This window comes from Peromyscus leucopus, chromosome 17 (assembly GCF_004664715.2).
Source record: "Peromyscus leucopus breed LL Stock chromosome 17, UCI_PerLeu_2.1, whole genome shotgun sequence".
Taxonomy (NCBI): Eukaryota; Metazoa; Chordata; class Mammalia; order Rodentia; family Cricetidae; genus Peromyscus; species Peromyscus leucopus.
The window spans coordinates 36,516,490-36,539,347 of NC_051077.1; the positions used below are offsets into that span (position 1 = coordinate 36,516,490).

Sequence of the window (22,858 nt, forward strand, 5' to 3'; positions counted from 1 at the left end):
TATTAATAACAAAATGTACTTCCTACCTAAAATGGTAAAACTAATCATATTTTGGAAATATTTGCATAATAGTTACTATTATGGTAACCCTCAAAAATATGTCATTTTGGAATATGGGTTATTTTGAATTGAAAGCAATTGAGAAATAAGATATGGGAAGAAGGTCTCTGATTTCCTTTTATGTCTGAAACCAGGGCAAAGATTTCCTCTTGTGGTAGTTTTCCCCTCTGTAAAAACAAAAAGGGTTCTCGTCGTTAGTGGAAACATAGAGGGTATCATACAGAATATAGAAGGAAAATCTTAAGATCTCCTACCACTATGAGCCCCACACACATTCACTTTACCATGATTATCTTTCATCTTGCCGTCCCTCCACCATACATCTTTCATTGATAAGAAGGCATATAAGCTCTTCTTATTTAGTTAAAATTTTAAATTTTCACTTTCTATGCAGGCCTTCGTGCATATAAAATATATTTTCACCAGTCAGATTTTCAGGGAACAGAGTGGAAACTTATGAGGTAAGAGCAAAGATTAACTTCCTCTTGTGAGCACAAATGGATGGATGATGTAGCTGGGGACATGCTGCTCACTGACAGACTGCTGCTTGAATTTGTAATGTTTGGTGCTGTGAACTAAATGGATTGATGCCCACATTTGAATGTGTGCAAGTCCTACTGCCAAATGTGATGATAATAGAATGCTAGCTATGGAATGCAATTATGTCATAAAGATGGAAACCTCATGAACATGATTACTGTCCTGACAAAATAGACACTTGTTGTAGAACATTATTTTAAGGAGTGTTACTTTTGTTTATTTGCATTTGTTTAACTCTGTGAAGCTGTGTTACTGTACCAGTCTTTTTAAAACACAAGATGGTTTAATAATGATCTGAGCCACCAATAGCAAGGTAAGAGAAAGGATAGGCAGGGCTGGCAGAATATACAGAGGGAGATATGGTGATATTTTATTTGTATTAAAATGTTATTTGTTGTGGAGTTAATACATCAGAAGCAGATATGTGAGTTGAGCGTGTCTAAAGTAGCTCAGAAAGCAAAATACAGAAAAGTTAAAAAAAAAAAAAAAAAAAAATGTTATTTGTGTGTTAATAAATAAAGTTACCTGGGGGTCAGAGCTATTAGCAAGCCATAGGAAAGCAGGGCAGTGGTGGTGTACGCTTGTAATCCCAGCACTTGGTAGGCAGAGCTAAGTAAGTCTCTGTGTGTTCAGGGATACAGCCAGCATTGGATACACATGTCTTTAATCTCAATAACAACCATAGAAAACCTGGAGGTCTATACAGACAGGCCATGACGAGGTGGTCATGTGGTTGTGTTTACAACCAATGAGAAGGCAGAACAGAAACTCTATATAAAGACTTTAACATAGGAAGTAGCTCTGGTTTGGAGAGGACCACCGCAGGAGGAAGGGTAAGGTTTTAGCTCTTAGCTCTGACCTCTTGGCTTTCTTCTTTGCATTGGTTCTGTGTTTCTTATTTAATAAGATGGTTGGTTACATCTACAGGGAGAAATCTTGGAAAAGGAGAAAAGGAAGCAACCAGACAAGGAAGAGGACATTGGTACCAGTCACTTAGCGACACAGCAAGTCAAAGAGTAAGAGTAAGAATCACAGAAGTAAGAGAACATGAAAAGCCCAGAGACAAAAGGCAAATGGGATAAATTTAAAGCTAAGGAAAACTGGCAAGAAACAAACCAAGCTAAGGCCAGACATTCATAATTAAGAATTGGCCTCTGTGTGTGATTTATTTGGGAGCTGTGTGGCAGCCCCCCCTCCACACACACACACACACACACACACACACAAGGAGTAAAAAACAGACACTGCTGTTTGCTTCCCTCCTCTCCATCATATACAGCCACAAGAAACTAGATATGGATACACCAAGACAATGATCCTAAGGAAGAACCCGATAGTACTGGCTCAGTGGCCTATTTTCTCCTTTCCACCACTGTGGGAAGTAATTGTCTGTTACTGAAGTTGTTCTTTGTGTTGTCTCGTATAACATCTTTGACTGGCTGCTGAAGCCAGCAAAAGACAAGCATTCTCACTGAGCCTCCTATTGTGTTTTCAGTCTACACTGGTTGAGATAGAATGGCACGCTCTGTCTTTTACTGTTCTTCTACATGTACAAAAGGAGAAAGCACTGATTTGCACTACCTTGGGTATTGCCACCTATATTTTACTTGACTTTTAATATTGGCCTTTCTTCTTTCGATGGTAACTATGATTTTCTTTTTCCTTTGTCCCTTAGAAATTTACCTTAAGTCACAAAATCCAAAGGTAAGATGTAGGATTAACAACTAAACATATATGTTACTCCTGAGGCTCTTCAAATCAAGTGAGTTTGTAGTTCTCATCACATTAGTGTGTATTTGGGAAAACTCTGCTGAGTCTCTAGAAGAGCTACAATGTCTTCCATTCTGATTCTTGTAATATATGCAATGAAATATCCACTTTGCAGAGGACATGGGTAATTCATCTTCAATAAATGACAAAAGTCAAAATTGAAAATCTAGGGCAAGAAGTTTAATTACAACCTTCTGTCTTTGATGGAGAAAACACTCAGGAAAGTTTGCCTAAGAAAGAAATCCATGCACATTATTCATTATTAATTTGTTAGTTCCTTGAAAAGAATTATTCTGGGATGAATTGTCCCAGGTTCAGACACTAAGAATCTGGGCTAATACACATCAACCATATGGTAAATTAGAGAAAGGTATTTTTACCAAGTCCATCTTTACTCTCTAGGGCAAAGTGTCTTCACTTACCTTGTTTAACACTGGAAGTGATTTCTTATATCCTGTGACATCTGTTGAGAGGATAATTTGTATACGCATAGTGAAAATGTTCTCCGTGGGTATGCCGAGCACATGTAGGGCTGCAAAAGCCAAAGATGGCACTGAGAGGAAGTGAGCTGGGTGGAGACCTTACTTGTTTACCAAAATTATGATTGGCTCTTGGGATCAGGAGAGATGACATAGGCACATGGCCTTCTCATGAGACTGTGGATATGTGACCTTTGTTGTGATTGGTAGAAGGAAAGCTGGCTGTGGTTTGGTGCTTTATAAAGGTTGTGCTGATGCTTAATAAATGAGTTCCTGCTTGAAACAGCTCCCCACTGAGTCTGATTGTCTCCAGGCACCAGGAGGCTAGTTGATGGGCCAGTGACACTCTACCTACCCCTCCTCAGTCAAGGTCTGCTGCCAGTGATGGGCCTAATTCTTTGGTGGCATCAGGGGAACTCCACAGTTCTCTTTGTCTCAACAGTAGCCTCCAATCTCCATTTTTTTTTCCATGATTTCCCTCTTTGTATTGCCCTTGGAACAGGATAAGACTCAACAGCTGACTGATAAATTCACATATAATCTTATTTGGAATCACTTCTATAATGGAAAGAATTAGATTTGGTAGGCAAAAGGACTCAAACAACATTATGACTAGCATACAGAAAGTCCATAATATCATTTTAAATCATGCCTCTTTTAAACGCTTGTCTTTCTATCCTATAACCCTGATCCAGAAAATGACAAATTATGTATCTATAACCCTGCCCCAAACCCAATCCCTGAATTCTGCTTCCATTTCCTCTGCTACTTCCTTCAATTCACGTGTCTGCTCCTCAAAACCCTCCTAGAAATGCCCTTCACCATCCAGCTGCCAAATTACCTTCCATTGTTATAAAACAAGTAAACACACACACACAAAAAAAAACCACTTGACATGACCGCTAGACTCAGGCTGTGCAAGCTAAAACAGACGGCAAGGAAGCAGCCCTGGTAGAAGTCCTGGGGACATAGAACCGCGATCATTTGGCTATAATTTGCAATCACACCTTCTTTCCAGTGCATTGTAATTACATCCGATCATCCTCCCATCTTCATGAGCAATAGTCTCTGGTAGTTAATTAGTATGTGAAACATATTAAATAAACGGCAGGGATGGCCAATTGAGATATTGTTTGGACCAATGCAGTTACAACGAGTCTGGTTTAACTTCCCCCTGCTCCACCTCATTTCAGTCTTCTTCTCTCATGTCCCCTTGCCCTCTTGTTCCTCTTCCTCTTTTTATTCTTGTCTCATTCTCTCTTTCCTCTTCTGCTAGGCATACTCTCCTGTATCATGTTTATCAGGACTCCTGCCCCTCCTACTTCTACCACCTCATCAACCACGTTCACTCTTCCTCCCCCTGTTCTTCCTCTTCCTCAGTATACCTAGAGCTCTCAGGCACTCACTCTAAATAACTAGCATTTGTGGAGGTATTTTCTTCCCCCAGGAATTATTCTCACTGGAATAAACTCTTTGATTTCAAGCTTACTATAACTGAACTCACCTTATGGGTAGACAAATCTATTTTTTTTTTTTTTTTTTTTTGAGATAGGGTTTTTCTGTGTAGCTTTGTGCCTTTCCTAGATCTTGCTCTGTAGAACAGGCTGGCCTAGAAATCACAAAGATCTGCCTACCTCTGCCTCCTGAGTGCTGGGATTAAAGGCATGCACCACCACTGCCTGGCTTGGGTAGACAAATCTTATGACGAAGTGTGTGTGTGTGTGTGTGTGTGTGTGTGTGTGTGTGTGTGTGTGTGTGTGTGTTTGTATCTTGCCTTTATTTGTTTATTTGATTTTATGACAAAGCCAATTTGTCTCCAATGGTTGAAAATCCAACAGATTTACAGAGATGCTAGAAGGTTTAGTGGCTAATAACTACTCTACACACAGAGATTTCAACTGATCTGATAATAATTCTTCCCATCTGTGATTTTACTATACCAATATAAAATACAACAGAGCTTTCTGCTTAGCACTGGCTACCTATAAGGAAAGCAGTGGCTGAACCCCTTCCTACAGGAGGCACTCATTCCATACCTGTGAATTGAATGACTATTAAGTATAGATACTGTATGTGTTGTCTACAAAACTATTTGCATAATCTAACAATATCCCTTTGCTGATGCAGAACAAAGTTTGGAACTTGCAGTTGGACTCAGAGCAGTGGGTTCTTCCCTTTACCTTCTTCATTCCGCAAGGATACAGAGCCTGGCACTAAACCATGAGTCGAATTTACTTCCAAAAAAAAAAAAAAAAAAACTTTTAGTATGACTTAAAAGTCTATAGACTCTCTAACTATCAGACTGATATTCTTAATTCATCTGATGTCAAAAGAACCTGACCCCTGCTCATCTTTTTTATTCTGCTTTATATGGTCTTTCTATTTTTCTTTATATCTGAGATTAGAAGAAGACAGTTAAAATGCCTTTGCATATTTTAGGACTGTCTTCATAGCTGCTTGTTAGACACATAATTGTTGACTCGATTGCCTTCATCAAGGCTATGGGTTCTACATGACCTTTACTCACCCATTTTTATTATTTAATAAGAACATCAAATATTATACCTCTCAATAATTAGAAGAATTATTATTAGAAGAATTCCTCATATGAAGAATGTTAGTAAATTTCCCATCATTTTACATGACTATTTCTTAGTTTCTCTGTCTGTTGCTCTGATAAATTACTCACATAAAGTACTCAGTTTAGCTCACAATTCAAGATTATAGTCCATCATAGCAGAGAAATGACACAGTCAAGTGCTTGAGACAGGTGATCACATGACATCCACAATCAAGAACAGAGAGCATTGAACACTCCTATTCAGTTTCCTTTCTCCATTTGTATATAGTCCGGTGTGCACATCTAAGGGGTGTGCTTGCCCACAGTTGATAAGACACCCTACAATGATTAACCTATTTAAGGCAGCCTCTCACTGTCATTCTCAGAGGGTAATCTTAATCTATGTAATCTCTCACAGGCTTGCTTGAAGACTGGTCTCCTAGATGACTTCAGACCCTGACAAGCTGGCAATTAACACTATCACAGAAGTGATACCTTAAGTCCATTTTAACTCTCCTATACTTTGGACTGATGAAGAGTCTGTTTCCATTCTACAAAATTGACTGAAAATATAGAAACACTCCAGGTATCCTCTTAACCAACTCAGACTGTGAAACATGACTGATTATGTCATAATTTCCTGACATACAATACTCAAAGCATAATATTTCCCTAAAGTAATATCAGATCAAGTTGCCGAATTCAGTGGTTTTCTCTAGGCCTGCATAAGAACAGAAAGAAATGTACCCCCCATTTGCAGTGATTTGAGGGCGTTTTGTATCCTGTCATGCAGTTGTTTCACTCTGGAAACCCCACAGATTCTTAACTTCTGAGCGATGTCAAATGCCAGGAACAACAGAGAACTGCTGGTTATCACAGCTTATCCATCTCTCTGGTAGCACTTCTATTACTCACTGTCCATCCCGTACCAAGGAAATTGATGGTACATCTCCAGGAAATGATAGGTCAAACACAACATCTCAGTATATAACCCAAAGCGACCCTATCCTTTTTATATAATTTATAAACGTGTTTTTATCCATACCTCGTATCACCATCAGGAAAATGCAACAAAATCAGAAAAAAAAATATGACAGATGGGTGTAACAAAAGGCCAGACAATTATGAGATGGATGGAACATTGGACTAAATGTGCTTCGGTTGGCCTCCTGTCTTTTTGTCTTTAGGCTGCAACTTTTCTCCCATCAGGTGGGATACATGTGTAGACAGCAGATAGCCTAGGAAATTAAAAAATCAATGGGTTCTGCCCCAGCATCCATAAAACTCTGACCAAATCATTTCCAAGAGTGGGGCCCATATGTCTTATCAAATTTCTTGAGCAAACTAATATACCTCAGGAAGTCTCCATAGTTTACCACCCCCGTGTAATGCTCCACATGAATTTTCTAAATTACCTTGACTTCAAGAGAAATATCCCCTTTTAAAATATTGTTAGCATGTTCTTTAGGTGGACTGGGTACTATCCAAGTGGGCACATCAATCCATCAGTTTAAAAAAATAGGAACTAATGTAATTTCTCATTTTAATTTTCTTTCGTGTCCTAATTCAGACCAAGGAACTCATTTTACAACAGAAATAAACAATTTACTTGCAAAACTACTGAGATATTCATTAAAATTTAATGTACATCTCATCTTCAATCCTCAGGGCAAATGGAACATAAAAATATAGGCATAAAAAGGAAAATTAGCAAAAACAAAACAAAACAAAACAAAACAAACACTTTAAACACTTTTGGAAACTGGATTAAATGTTCAGACACATAAGCAATTGTGAACCAAAGAAACAAACAAAAACAACCCCACCAAATGCCAACAAAAATTTAAAAAAAAACAACAAACTTCTAGAATATATGCAATAAGAAATGAACTAACTGATTAGGGGGAATCAGAAGAGTACTATGTGAGCTGCTTGGTTTTGACCAAGAGTACTATGTTGCTGAAAGTAGGTATATAAATACATTATTGTATATAATATATTACTGTTGTAGACATTATATAATTTATTATGTATACAAAAGCACATCAACCAGTGGGTGACAATTGCACAGTCTATGTTAACATCAGTACCTTACAGCCAGGAGACTGAGTTCATTCAGAGGGATTTCTGAATTCAATCTCCCTGGGAAGCAACCTCAAAAGTTATTTACCTCTTACAGTGCAATCAAGATGGAGGTTCTCTCTGACACCATGCCAGGATAGCTCAAAAGCTGTCTGTACAAGTGACCTTATTAAAGAGCAGTGTCCAGATGAAACTTGTGAGAAGCAATAGACACTTCAAAGTAGATACTTCATTGTCATGGTCCAAAACTGGTATCCATATTTTCCTTCAAAATCTTTCATTGGGCAAGTGATAAACAGAAATTTTGATACTTTAAAGAACTTACGTTTTCCCCCATTTATTGTAAGTGTGCTTGAAGATGGCTTAGCCAATCTTTCTTATCTTTCCCTTAAGCTTTTAGTACAGTTTCTTTTGTCCTTCACAGTTTTTCTCCTGTTTGTATTAGCCTGTCTTCTCAACAAGCTGAATTCTGAAATTACCGAGAAATGGAAAATGCTATTGAGAATGTGTGGAAAATGAGTTTTCACAGATTCTCCAGTAAGAATGACTGGTTGTATAGTCATGGAAAACAACATGGAATTTCCTTAAGAAAATAGAATTAAGGCTGCTATAGGGCTCCGCAACAGGACCTCTGATTGCATTTCTGAGGAAATGAAATGGCATATAAAATGATAGCTGTACTCACATGGTTATTCCAATATTGCTCCCAATAACCAGATAGTAAAATTAAATTAAATTTTCATACCTAAATGAATGTTTCAAGAAGAAATTCACAATGAAATCTTCTCAGCTATTAAAATTGTGTGTAAAAGAGCTATTTCTTTTTTGAAAGATTGTTAAATTAATTTGATTATGTGTATGTGGGTGTGTGTGCCAATGGGGTATGTATATGTAAATACAAGTGACTGTGTAAATCAGAAGCATGAGATTACCTGGAACTGGAATTACAAATTGTTGTGAGCTGCTTGATTTTGACTAAAGTTGGGTCCTGTAGGAAAGCAGAAAGCAGATTTAATCATGGAGCTCATCTCTACAGCCCTAAATCTGCTGTTTCTGAGAACATAAATAGACCTGGGTGATATGATGTTGTGAAGACATAAGCCAGGCACAGAAAGAAAAACACGGGCTATGAAATCTAAAAACACTGATCTTACAGATGATGGGAATACAACAGTGGTTATTGGCTACTGGAAAATTGTAGGAAAGGAGAGAGCAATGAAAGAGCCATGTGATGGCTAAATGTGAGAAATACAATGTTCTAAGGCACTGCAAGGCAGTCATTGTTAACATGAGGCATTTATCTCAAAATAACCAGACACAATTTTTCACCTACTCACTATAGGCAAAGGATAAAAGTTTAAAGTTACTGTTGGAGAAAAAGCACTAATGTGGGGTGGGGGTAAAGTATTTTTCCATGTTATGTTTTCTATGACCATTTGACATAGGCTAGAATCATTTCAGAAGGGAAACATTGAGGAAATGCTCTCACCAAATTGACCTGTAGGCAAAACTTTGGTGCACTTTCTTGAATGATGATTGGTTTTGCATGGCCCACTTCAGCATGGGTGGTATCATAGTAATAGATGCTATAAGAATGCAGGCTGAGGAAGTCATGAGGATTAAGCCAGTAAGCAGCATTTCTCTATGGCCTTTGCTCAGTCCCTCCTTCCAGTTTCCTGCTTGACGTACTTCTACTATAGACTATGACCTGAGATTTGTAAGCTAGAATAAACTTTTTCATCTCCAAGTTTCTATCGGTCATAACTTTCACTGCAGTAGAACCCTAACAAAGATACTGTTAATTACCCTTAGTTGGCTAATACCCAGCATGTATGTGTGTGTATTTATGCAAATACACATACATATACAACTATGATCAAAATATTGCATTTGTCCTAATGATTCACAAATAGGCCATTACAAATTTAAAATTAAAATCTATAGCTAAATATATGATAAGTGATAACTTATGTAAGGAGTAATGCACAATAGAGGAAAATTAAGTAGTTAATTTAAAATAAAATAACAAAAATATAATGTATAATAATAAACATTAACTATATAAATATTAACATAATTATAAAATAGTATGTATTCACCTTGCACAAAATTTTGGGAGACATATATAGGTAGTAAGATATAAAGAAATTCAAGGTCATGTTTAAAGCTAACTCAGCTTCATAGTTAATTCTAGACCTGAGGGAGGGTAATAAAATAAGAAAAAGCTAAAAGGTTTGTCTAAAGACTTCTTATTCAAGTACGGTCCTTTGACTCACATCAGCATATTGTCTGTAGAATCATCTGGGAGAGTCACGGCCTCTGTCCCAGACTACTAAATCAAATCTGTATTTTAAAGTTGCTCCTCTGTCCATTGCAATCTGAAAGCAATAACTGTAAGTATTAATTCTTTTATGTTTTAACATTATGTGTTGCATATTTTGGAGCTCACCTTATGAATATTTTAAATTATGCATATACATTTTTCCATTTTCTAATTAGCACTACTTCAATTATATACCTATTATTTGTAATTACTGTGTCATCACGTTTACAAACCATGGTGCTAGATTTAATAATTGACACCTGGTGAGGCATATGTAGGAGTATTTCTACCCTCTATAAATTCTATTGTTTCAAAGAATACTATAACATTTGGCAATGAAGTCTTCTATAGATAAAACTTCATTGGAATGTATTCTTAGCATTAGCATTGCTTTATGACAAATAATGCATGCACAGTTTCCCTATGAAACATTTCCATATTTAATTTTTGAAAGAATAAAACAATTTAAACATTTTTTTTATTATTGGTACTTTAATCAATTGTCTGACCCACTATAACTACTCTGATATATTCACATTAGAAAGACATCTTTATTTATAGTAGTTTGCTAAATGTATTCTGTTAATGTAAGCAAATATAACCCCAATTTTAATACCTGACATCATTGTTTCGGTCTGAGACAAAATATCTGGTGATCTGACCCTCACCTTTGTGGTTCTCTTAGATATTAGATTATATTGCCCTACCTTTCCGTTTCCAGGAATACTTATTTCCTAGTTCTGTTTTTCATTCTCTGCTTAAAAACTGCAGTCTTTTTTGAAATCTCTCTGGATATTTTGATTCAGAAATAAATTACCTTCAATATGCATCTACCAATGATATGCTCATATCTCTTTTAGTGAATATATTTGTCTTACATCATTGAATATGCAGTATTCCCCTCAAATAAAATATTGGAGAAAAGTACCACATTTTATTCATTTTTATAACTTCATTGTACCAATGAATTCTTGTAAATTTTCAGCATGAATTTAGCTGAGAGGGTGCCACAAATCTCTTAATAATAATAGACTATAAGAAATCAATTTTTACACTTAGGCATGGGGCATTTCTTATTTATTTGTTTCATTTTTTTTTACATAAACGAAAAAAGTTACAATGCTCAATGTACCATAGTTGTTACAAAGAGTATTCCTTTGTTTCTTCTCTTAAACCTGAGGACCTCCTTTTTTTCCCCTTTTGCTTTTTTCTTTATAGATTCATGTTAAAAATGGAATGCATAAGCAATACATAGTTTCGGTAAGATTTTTCACATTGTTTTTAACTCAGTAATGGGAATCCTTTCATATGCACATGAAAAGATCAAGATGCATCGTATATTTTCAGAGTTTGATTACACCTCTCCTAATAAAAAAGACACACAATTTTTGGAAGGTTTATTGTTTTGCTTCAGGGTGGGTGCTGTTAATGGAATTTTATAGGAAGAAAGTGCCGAAATTCAGATAGAGTTCAGGTATATAATTCCTGCTCTTCATTTTCTTAGGAGTCTGTCCTTGATAACAACCTCACATCAAGGCCACAGTCACATTAAAAGTAGTCCCTTATATTATGTAAGTCATGCCATCCCATCACTTTCTTCCCAGTCCTCATAATGGTTAGGGCGTTTTATCATTAATTCTCTTAGATCATAACTTCCCATGTTTTTTTTTTTTTTTTTTTTTTTTTTTTTTTTTTTAACACTGACCACATCCATATGGACAATAATTTTCTTACATTATACTATGCATGTTTTAATATCATCATGTGTTTAAGAAAATTGGCATGATGAAACCATCTTCAGAAACTCTGCTATTTTCAAATAACGTGTCTGAAGACTTAAAGAAATAATCAGGTACAAGTAGCTGCTGCATTACTGTTGTTAATTAACTCTCAATAGGCAAATATTCAGACAATGTAGGGTAACCCATAACTGGCTGATTATTCATGGATATTACTTGATATCAAGAGGTTTCTAAATATAGGATTATACTGAAAATATCATCACATGCTTTTTAAAAATATTCCACAACCATTCTGGTAAATCTGAAAAAAGAAATGTGTTATCTTGAAATTGTGATGTTTATCAGCGCATGAAATTCAAGAATCTGGAGAATAGTCACGTTTAGGGTATTAGCCTTGATGTTTACTCTCTTCAAAGAATCATGCTTCACTTTTTGTTTTATTACTTGAAATACTGTCCTTAAATTTAATTTCTATATTGGTATTTCAGTTATGTTTTCAAAGCCTTTTTAAATATCTCTTTTATCCATTTCCTAATTTGATAGGAAAAATCTTTCGCTATATGCCGACTTCTATCCAGAGAAAAGTTGGAGCTGGGTTTACGTGCTGTGTACTTCCCACACACACAAGTGGGAAATACTTAACAAAGATGTCATACAGTTCTTAAATTCTATAATGAAACTCTAAACTTTGCGTTAGATGTGAGACCTCAAATACAATGAGAAAAACATCTAAGTCTTTTGAGCTACCTGTTCCATAGTCTCTTACAAGTCCCCTGATCACAGTAAGAGCTGAATAACTCAAAGGCTCCAAACACACTTGGCACTATCTAAAGTGAAGAAAGAAAGTTTTTATGACTTACTGAAGTCAGCACTTGTTATTAGGAACTCTGTATCATGAAATAAAGGTAGGATTTCTAGATGTCACTTATGCATACTTAAGAAACAGAAGGAGGAGAAATATCCTCCATAAAAGCTTACAAGTAGTTCCAGCTAATTCACAAAGTCACCTTGAAGCACATTTCCTAGACCTGACTTATCATAATAACAAGCATGTTATAGAGAGAAGTATAAAAACAACAAAGAGGGTCACAGTTTTTGACACCTTAAGCAAAGCTCTGAGTGTCTGATGAGCCTTTAGAAGTGTCTACAGGCAACAGAATGCATAGCCTCTTCCAAATGTTTATCTCCTCTCATTTTGAATAATTGAAAAATTACTAAGTGGATTTTCCTATAAATCAATTTTGGGTGTGAACATTATGCTTACTATTGTGAAAAGTACTGTCCATACTGAATATTTTATATTTTATGATTTTTAACTTATTTCATAAAGTGAATTTGTTCAGCGTGTTTGGCAGAGGAAAAGGTGTATCTTTGCTGCCCATGACAATTTTAAGAAGGAAAGGAAAAAATTCTAAAGCTTTTGGCCTGAGGCTAAATAATGGCAAATTTCCAAAAGAAAAGTGAAATATTCTTCCCTCTTAGAACATGGAAATTGAGATATAAAAGGGGATCTTTTTGCAGCTGTAACTACACCTGTCACTGCACATGACAGATATAATGAGCTTGGGACCCCCAGGTTCTACAGAAAATGAAATAGGACCCTCAAGAGATCTTCTCATTTCTAAGAAACTTAAAAGGCTGACAGCTATTTTTTTTTATCAAAAGTGTGTAAGTTTTGTATTCTCTACTATGAATTTAGACTTAGCATTGTTTCCATTATAATTTCACTTCTTTTAAACATACATAGCTCTAGAATAGCACTATCCCATAGACAAAATTTGAGCCACATATACTTACCATGTATTAATTTCACCTTTGCTATTAACTTTATTAAAGAATTTTAAACAAATAAGATGAATTTTAATATTATATGATATCCAATTTCAGGTATTATTTTTCCATTTTAATTGCCAACCAATTTAAAATATCCACAATGCATTTGTATCTTTAATAACCAATATCAAAAAGTTGCTCGCATTTATACTGAGTATCTCTATTAATCCATATGAAGTGAGTATGGATGGTGTATATCTGTTCTATAAAGTGGATCTAGTCTGACTGATGAGGTTGGATTATGTGAGTTGAAACCATCAGAATATTTTGTTTGTGAATATTTTAATTGAGTCATTGCTGTATAGTAAAATTACTCACGAGTCATTCCACTCTCTGCATCTTGCACTAAGTTATCTCAATGTTTCCTGCCTGTGATCTTCTAGAGTTTACATTAACAGTATTCATTTCAGGCTGAGGTTAAAATATTATGTATTATTTTAACTATATGTACATACTCAAAAACTATATTGGACAGCGTATCTGAAACTTTCAGTACAAATTAATGATGAATAGCAGTCATTTTACTTAAATTATAATTCCTATTTGGTGGCTGATATCACTGTGTTGTGTTTTGATTATACCTTTGTCTTACCATTGCTTAGGTAAAAGCAAATTTTGAAAATATAATCCTCAGTAGACAAGGAACTTAACAAATATTATGTCATAAAACATAATTATGATGGAGTCACACTCAACTTAATCTCAGAACAAATATTAATTTGTAAATTAGGAAATTAAATGAGCATATATCTAGATGAATAAGTCAATATTATCATTACATGCTTTTAGTTACATTTAGTAATCTGACTATGGTTTTCATATATGCATATGCACAGTGGGAATACATTCAAAAATAGTTAACTTTATATTATGTTCTTCAGGAAAGTTTCATAATGATAATTCTGATTGTTTTATACATATCTGTGGAGGACCAAGCTGGATCATTTTTGAAACACTTTCAAGAGTTCTTATTGTAAAATTAGACAACAGTGTGTTTCAAAACAATCAAATCTGTCTGAAGATGAGATTACACAACAAAAGGGTGGTATATATTCTGAGAGTGGAAGAACATCAAGAATTTGAAGATAGATTATTTGAGAAAATATGGGGATAATTTAAGTTTGTTTTTTTGTCCATTTTACTGGACAGGTTTTAAAATTACAGTTTAAATTTCTATCCAGTTGTATTTAAGGATTTGAGTTGAAATAGATTTGTGAATAGCCTCAAACAGTGCTGTTTTCTTGGTACAGATAGTGTAGTTTTATACCTTCCAGATCTACCCAATTTCTGTCTTCTTTTAAAACAACCTCATAAATGGAATAAGCTCCATCTTAATGAGCAGAAGCAAATTTACCAAAATTCCATGGATACTCAGTTTTATGCACATCCCTTTTATGAAATGACACATGAGAAGAGAGGATGAAAAACACACTCTAACTAGACAGCTGAGATAGACATAAGAAGCCATTCACTGGCGCCCTGGATGACAAGCAGGAAGGAAATCACTAACTCTTCACTCATCATAATCTTACCCATTATTGATCACAAACCTGCCTTTCAATTAAGGCATTTGAGACTCTGTGTCAAAATACATCATTCAAATGGTTTAAAGAAACGTTGCCAATTTGAACAGGTAGCCAGTGCAATATTTTCTATATTCAGAGATTTCTTTTAAAAAGTAGTATCACCTTCTAAGTTTGATAAATACAGTCGATAAAGATAATTATTTCCCCTTTAAAAAGTATTCCAAACCTAGAGGAAGGTGTTTCTTGGGAAACTACACATATTGGAGGATTTTATTTATTTATTGCTTGGAGAGGTTCTGAGATATCTAATAAAGCAAAGAGAGAAACTTAAACGCATATTCTAGATATACAATATAATAAATAGAAAATATAGTATGTTTTTATTTTATTTCAAAGGTGCTTTTGTAAATAATGTATGTGAATAAAGCCATTTTTGAACTGAGGACATGGAACAGATATTATTTTAAAGTGGAAATAAAATGTGCTATCTTAAACTTTGAAAGCACGTGTGTGTGTGTGTGTGTGTGTGTGTGTGTGTGTGTGTGTGTGTGTGTTCAAAACCAAGTAATGCCTTAGAGGTATTATTGCTAGAAATAATTACTTTTTTTTTTTTTTTTTTTTGGTTTTTCGAGACAGGGTTTCTCTGTGTAGCTTTGCGCCTTTCCTGGAACTCACTTGGTAGCCCAGGCTGGCCTCGAACTCACAGAGATCCGCCTGCCTCTGCCTCCCAAGTGCTGGGATTAAAGGCGTGTGCCACCACCGCCCAGCGAAATAATTACTTTTATGAAACTAGGAAATGTATTATTTAGTAAAATGAGGTATAAGTAACTTTAACTGGCGTGAACAAATATGGTCTTGACATTTGAGTTCCACAGATTCAGTTTTCTATCAAGAAATTAATTTTGAAAGCTTCCTGACATGATTTTAAAAAATGCTTGAGATAATCAACTTACAAAAAGTAAATGGTTATTTGAGCTTTCAGGCAAAATAGCCATTGTCCATCCTTGGACTGACACTGTACAGCCTCTGGTGGGTTTGCTGAGATGCTATGATGGTGAATGTGTAACAAAGAACTCTACTCACCTTGTCGGGAATAAAAAGATAAAATAAAAGGGAAGAGTTTACTTTCCATTTTCCCCTTCAGTTTATAAATACTTAGGCCTAATGACCTCTCTCCTGGCCCAACTCCAGAAGCTTCTGTACATTCCCTTTACTACTATACTGAGGACCAAGCCATTAAAACATCGGATTTTGAGAGCTCTTACTTATAAACCTGCAGCAGTTATACAATTCTTAATATTGCTGGACATTCTAACAAATGTAATGTTTGATGGAGACATAAAGTAATGTGTGTGTGTGTGTGTGTGTGTGTGTGTGTGTGAAAACCATCAGCTTACATATCTTGAAATTCAACAGACTTGAGAACATGAAATGTACCACATTGCCAGTCTAGCAGAAGATATTCTCACATGGTCCCTTTTCCCTCTTTCTTCAGTCTTCACTTTAATAGATATTAGATGAAATCCATCCAGATTACTGTTGCCATGCACTATGAATGTGGTCCACTGGTTCAAATATTCTCAACCATAAATGCCTTCACAGTCATATATAGAGTAATATCTGATGACATACTTGTCCATCTCCTAAGCAAATTGGTATTTAGATTGTCACACAGAACTTTTAAAAATTACTATTTCTTCCTCCTATAATTTCTCCTTAATAGCTTTCCCTCAGAGTAGTTCCCACACAATCTCCATAAATTTCCGAATCAGGGTTATAAATGGAAGTTATAAAGTCTTTGAATGATTGAGAATACAAAGATCAATCCTTCTTGATTATATTTATAACAAATGTTTATGTTAACTGAGAATGATCTAATAATATTCTGGTTCCTCGTTTTCCTTGCCTCCTCTTCCTTTCTCTCCTTTCCTCTTCTATCTGCTCTTTGCTGTTGACATGGTCTCTATGATTACCATGCAGTGCAGGTTGTTATGAGCACTCCAGAGCAGTGCTGAGGTTCACATATGCTTCACTACTTATCTTGCCTCCCAGTAGGATTGTTTGACTGCTTGTATTTGTTTGAAAAGACAGATCAGTGAGTACCCTGTCATCATAGAACCTTCATCCAGTAACTGATGGAAGCCGATGCAGAGATCCACAGCCAGGTGTCAGGCCTAGCTCCAGGAGTCCAGTTCAAGAGAGGGAAGAGGGATTCTATGAGCAAGGGGCATCAAGATCATGCATAAGGAAACCTATATAGACAACCAAACCAAGCCAGGGAGAAGTCATGAATTTTAGATCAATACCTGTAGAGCCGCCATGGGACTGGACTAGGCCCTCAGCATAAGTGAGACATTTGTGTAGCTTGACCTCCTTAAGGGGCCCCTGGCAGTAGGATCAGGATCTGTTCCTGGTACATGAGCAGGCTTTTTGGAGCCCACTACCCATGATGGGACACCTTACACACCCTTGATGCAGGGGGAGGGGCTTGGACTTGCCTCTACTGAATGTACCATGCTCTATGGACTCCCCATGGGATACCTTGCCTTGTTGGATTAGGAAATGGGGGGGTGGGATTTGGGGAAGGTGGGTAGGACAGGGGAAGGTAGAAGAGGGATATCTGTGATTGGTATGTAAAATGAACAACAAAAAAAAACTTCCTTAATAAAAATAAATTAAAAAAACACATACAACCCAAATCAGTTTGAAAAAAAAAAAAAAGCATTCAAAATTTTTATTTAAACCTAACATTAATAATACCTAAACACCAAATAGTCAAAATATAAAAAAAACAAATAACTGTTATCTGGTTACTTCATATACATGAGAACATGGGCTGTCCATCAAGTGGCATGTCCTAAAGCAGTCCAATGACTCTATAATGGTCAGTTGACAACTTAGATGAATCAACTAATTAAAAAGTACTTCATTTTTTTGTGTGTGTGCTGTTTATTGTCTATGAGTTTCTTGAAAGTCAATGGGAATATCCTTCTCTAACATATGAACTAATTTTGGAGATCCTTAAAACTACTAAAATTAATTAAAAGATAATGTAATGTTTTGGTGTATTACAAGGGAATAAGAGTCCGTCAAAAGAGCTCAGTGGGTAAGAGCATCTGCTTCAAAAATTATTGCATCTGAGTGGATAAACCAAACATATATGTGAAAAGCCAACCACATCTATATTTTGGTGGAGGGAAGAGGATCCCTGGGACTTACCGGCTGCTAGCCTCCCTTGCCTTGAGTGAAAGACCCTGACTTAAAAGAATTAGGCAGACGACAACCTATAAACATGTGTCCTTATACTCCAAGTAAAGTGTATTCTTACTTCTCATCAAGGAAACAGATTGAGACCACTGTTGAAAAACACAGTCAACATGCCGACTTGTTGCATGCTACCTGCATAACAATCCCAAAGGATTAATCTACAAAATGCTCCCACACTTGTTCTGGGAACATTGTGGAAAAGAGGATGGGAGGATTATAAGAGTCAGGAAATCAGGGACTCTGCTGTGATATGTATCTTCTAGTAACCTCAGAACCTATACTCATAATTTCTCATAAATATGACCTCCCAGATGTGTGCTGAACAGGGATGACCTTAATGAACATGTCAAACTGCATAGGGAAAAGTTTATGAAGCCCCAACATTACACAAAGAACTAACAGAAAGGACTGAAGATGGCAGCAGGAGAGGTGGCGCATCCCAGAGAAAAGCACACCAGTTTCTTGCCCAGTGGCAAAAGATCAGCCTCCAAAGCATACATACAAACAACATTATATGGACTTAACACATTATATTTGGATATATATATATATATATATATATATATATATATATATATATATATGCATGTAAAAATATTTTATGAAAAAGACGCCAGAAATGAGATAGGAAGAATAGGAAGACATATATGGGATGGTTTGCAGAGGGTAGAGGGAAGTAAACAATGATATAATTAAAACACAACACGAAAAGAGAAAATAGTACATCAATAAAAACAGATGAGAAAGTAAAAATAAAAATAGATTAAGTCAGAGAATGGGCAGAGCAGGTTAAGTAACATCGTCTTCTGGCTTTCTACAATGTCTCTCACAATATGTGTGCATATATGATACCCATCCCTACATCACACATCTACACTCCTCACACAAACTCATATAACATAAACATTGATATTGTTTGGAAATGTAATTTCAGTATCTCACCAGGGCAGATCTTATACTCAGAGGTCTCCTCCTTTCCAAATGCTGAGCTCATAGCTGTGTGCTTACTAATATGACTGTTTTCTTCAGAATATTTTAAAGAACTTACTATTATTGAAGTTAAACTCTAATTGGATTTCTTTAAAGATCATATGCATAAAAATATTCCAAGTACATTCAAAACTAGGACATTGCCAGTATAGTTCTTGTCATTTAGTTTCATCATCAAATGTTTGATTTTGAGAACTTTTAATCTCTGAAAATAGATAGCCTTCATATATTAGACTCTTTGATCTGTTCGTATTCAGTAGCTTAAATTGTTCCACGGAAGAGGCAGAGATATTGAAAGGGAAATCAAGAAAAGTAGTTTAGGGACATTGGCAAAAATCTATACATTTACAAGGCATTCTTATGGGGAATATCTTAAGTTTCTTGGTAAGTAAGCACTGTACTCTTTTGAGATTAATTTATTTTGGCCACATTTTATAGTTACACAAGTAGTTAATAAATTCATCAATTTCATATACTGAGTACAGATGTTATATACTAGTACTTAATCCCTGCACAGCCTTACAATGGAAGTTAAAGATTCTCACTCATTCTTGGATCCCTTAAAATTAGCAATAAAGTTAAGACAAATGCAATTTAAACTGTAATATGACTAATAAACACATAGAAAAAAACAGAGAATAGAACAAACTTAGAATTTCATAAGTCATTTTCATATATAGAATTGTGTTGGAAGACACTAGTATCTTTAAAATTCACTGTCTAAATATGTTTAATAAACATGCATTATCTATCACATTCATTATCTGTGAAAGTAGTTGAAGAATAAGTTCAGTCTGAGTTTTCTATTTTTTTTTTATTTTTTAAAGTAAGAGTAGAAAAAAGTACATAAAGCTAGGTGGTGACTCAGGTGGGAAGAATCTGAGAGGAGTTCAGAGAAGGAAAAAGCATAATCAGATTGTATTGTATGAAAGTGTTTTTTTTTTCAATTAACAAACACAGGCATATAACATTGAATTGTGATTTATCATTATTATCAATTTTCTAAGATGAAACATGGACAAGGCATTGTATCAACAAACACTGCAGGTAAAAATTGTCTGGTCATTTTTATCTACAGGGCTTACAATTTAATTTAAGGAGTAGATAATATTTCTACACTATTAGAGGACATCTTTAATTTAGACATTAGTCATGTAGATAGAATTTGTAAGCATGAAATCAAGATTGCAGATAAACTAATTGAAACACTTACTTCATTACAAAGTGCTTCCTGTGATTGAGGCCATTTTGACCTAAGTTATTGTGGTGACTTGGTCAGTAGCTCCTTGTTTATACAGACATTTTGTATGATGTCCAAGTCAGGCTAGGGATAACGAACAAAGAAACAGTGACAGGGTGAATGAAAGGTAAAAGGTAACTTTTCAAAAAACATTCCAACACATAAGAATGGGAAACTGATAGCTCCATAATGCTGTTATGGAAATCCTCTGACATTTTCACAGGTTAGCAAATGACTGCAATGTATAGAATATCAGATGTGGACATTTGCTGACCCACTGAACTGTCCCCTGAGGCTTTCTGTTGTGGCTTATATATGAAATATCCCTTGAACATTCATGTTCTGAATTACTGTTTTCCAGCTTGTGGTACTAGTTGGAACCCTAAAGAACTTGAAGGATGTGAGAACTTAACAGTAAGAATAGATAGCTGGCGGTGAGATTTCAAAGGTATATGGGGCCTGTTTCCTCTCTGCTTTTTGCTTCCTGGTCCATCACCATTAAAGAGTTATTCATCTCTCCCACCAAAACCAACCCAACCAGCCACTGACAGATCTACTCCGCTTTGCGTTTAATGGAACTGAAATACCCTAGAGGTCATGAGTGCAAATAAATCCTTTCCTCTCACAAGTTATTTCTATTAAGAATGTGGTCATGGTGAACCAAAAGTAAGTGACGAGACTGGTCACTGTGATGGGTAAAGTTGATTGAACTTAAAGTATACCTGAACCAAACCTAGAATCTCATGGGAGATGGGACTCTAGACATGCCTGTTAGGGGATTGTTTTGGTTATATCAATTGATCTGAGATTATTAGTCTTGATTGTGAGTAGGGACTGGGCTTTGTAAATAAGTAAATTAATCACCAGCATGAGGGATTACAGCTCTCTTCTTTGGACTGTATTTGCAATGTGACCAGTTGCTTTAAGTATCTCTGATACTTTGACTTCCAAAAGGTGGGGACTGTATGTTGAAGAGTGAATTAAAATAAACCTGTGTCCCTTACATTGGTTTTGTTGGAGTATTTTACCATAGTCACAGAAAAGTAATTAAATCAATCGCCTGGGTATTTTGTGTATACATGCAATTTATCATTCCCATCAATTATAAATATTTTCTTCAAACTGTAGTCTTTATATTTATTGAAAAGATCACCAAACCTCAATTTTAATAATAGATATTTATTTTCGGTTATTATGAATTACTAGAATTCAGAATACAGTATCTTGACAAAATATGATTTGGCCCTTTAAAATATGCACCACATGAAGGTATATATGCACAAACTAAAGAATATGGAATAGAGGATGTGTTCCTTTGTTATGACAAAGCAGCAGTGGCGCTTTACTTCAGGCCTTTTCTTTCCTTCCTCTGTCTTTTCTCCCTCATTTGTAGCTCATCTTTCCATGGAACCAAAATGATGTCTGTGCATTTTCACTCTTTCTCCCCAGGTGATTCCTTTCATCCTCATGGTCTATCTTCTTGTTTTCCAAAATATCTGTCTGTTATTCAGAACATACAATTACCCCCGTAACAGTTGAATGAACACACTGGGTTCCAGTAGGTGTCAATCTAAGAGACAGCCCATGATAAGCTTTACCTCCTGAAGAATATATCCAAGAATCTAAGTACAGTCCACCTTCTACTACTCTTTGTATCAAATATGTGTGAATTATCCATGTCCCTTTTCTTTTGTCCTTCCTATCAACTAATCATTAATAGTATCCTGTGGAGATTAACATTGGTTTTGTTGATGTTAATTACCATCCCTGATCAAGTATTCTAATCAGTATTAAATTAACTGTTCAGGGACCACCTATCTTCTGCCTTTTACAACATATATAGTTATAAAAGCCAAATTCCTTGCTCTTCTATTGTATAGACACATTCTATCTTAAAATTTCTGTAATATCTTTATTTTAATGTTGTCACTACCTTAATCTTTATATTACAAGTGAGTTAACATTAATCTCTTTAATTATTTATTACTTTATCTAGAGTCTTTATATTGTATGTATTCATTGCTTGAAACATTCTTAATCAATTTGATTGGGTCATTTCAATATGTACACTCCCAAAGTAATCATTTTTGAGACTTATCTGATTACTATATACAAAGTCATCTACTGACCACATTATATTCTAGGTTTATTCTGTACTATTTCATTTATAATTTTCTCATGTACTTATTGCCTATTAAAATTCACTTAATACCTATGAACATGCCCTCTTAAATACCAATGCTATAGAAAATTAAGCATCTTTACCCAAATATAATATACAGGTAAAATATCTATTAAATGCAGGACCTATAGAAGACCATTTGGCTTTAATATATAAGGCAGTTTGGAAAATGATTATGTGAAGCAAATAGGCAAAAATCATGCATGCCACATAATTAGTGCCTAACATAGGTACATTAAGTCTAAGTGTTTAATATGATACTGA

At 35.3% G+C, this 22,858-nt stretch overlaps 1 long non-coding RNA gene across 1 annotated transcript; it reads left to right on the forward strand.

Annotated features, from left to right (window-relative positions):
- The first annotated feature begins 509 nt into the window (after positions 1–509).
- LOC119089197 lies at positions 510–7,026 on the forward strand. Its single transcript, XR_005093060.1, has 4 exons — positions 510–913; positions 1,528–1,616; positions 2,276–2,304; positions 5,828–7,026. It is a non-coding gene; the product is annotated as an uncharacterized LOC119089197 (long non-coding RNA).
- Positions 7,027–22,858: the final 15,832 nt, after the last annotated feature.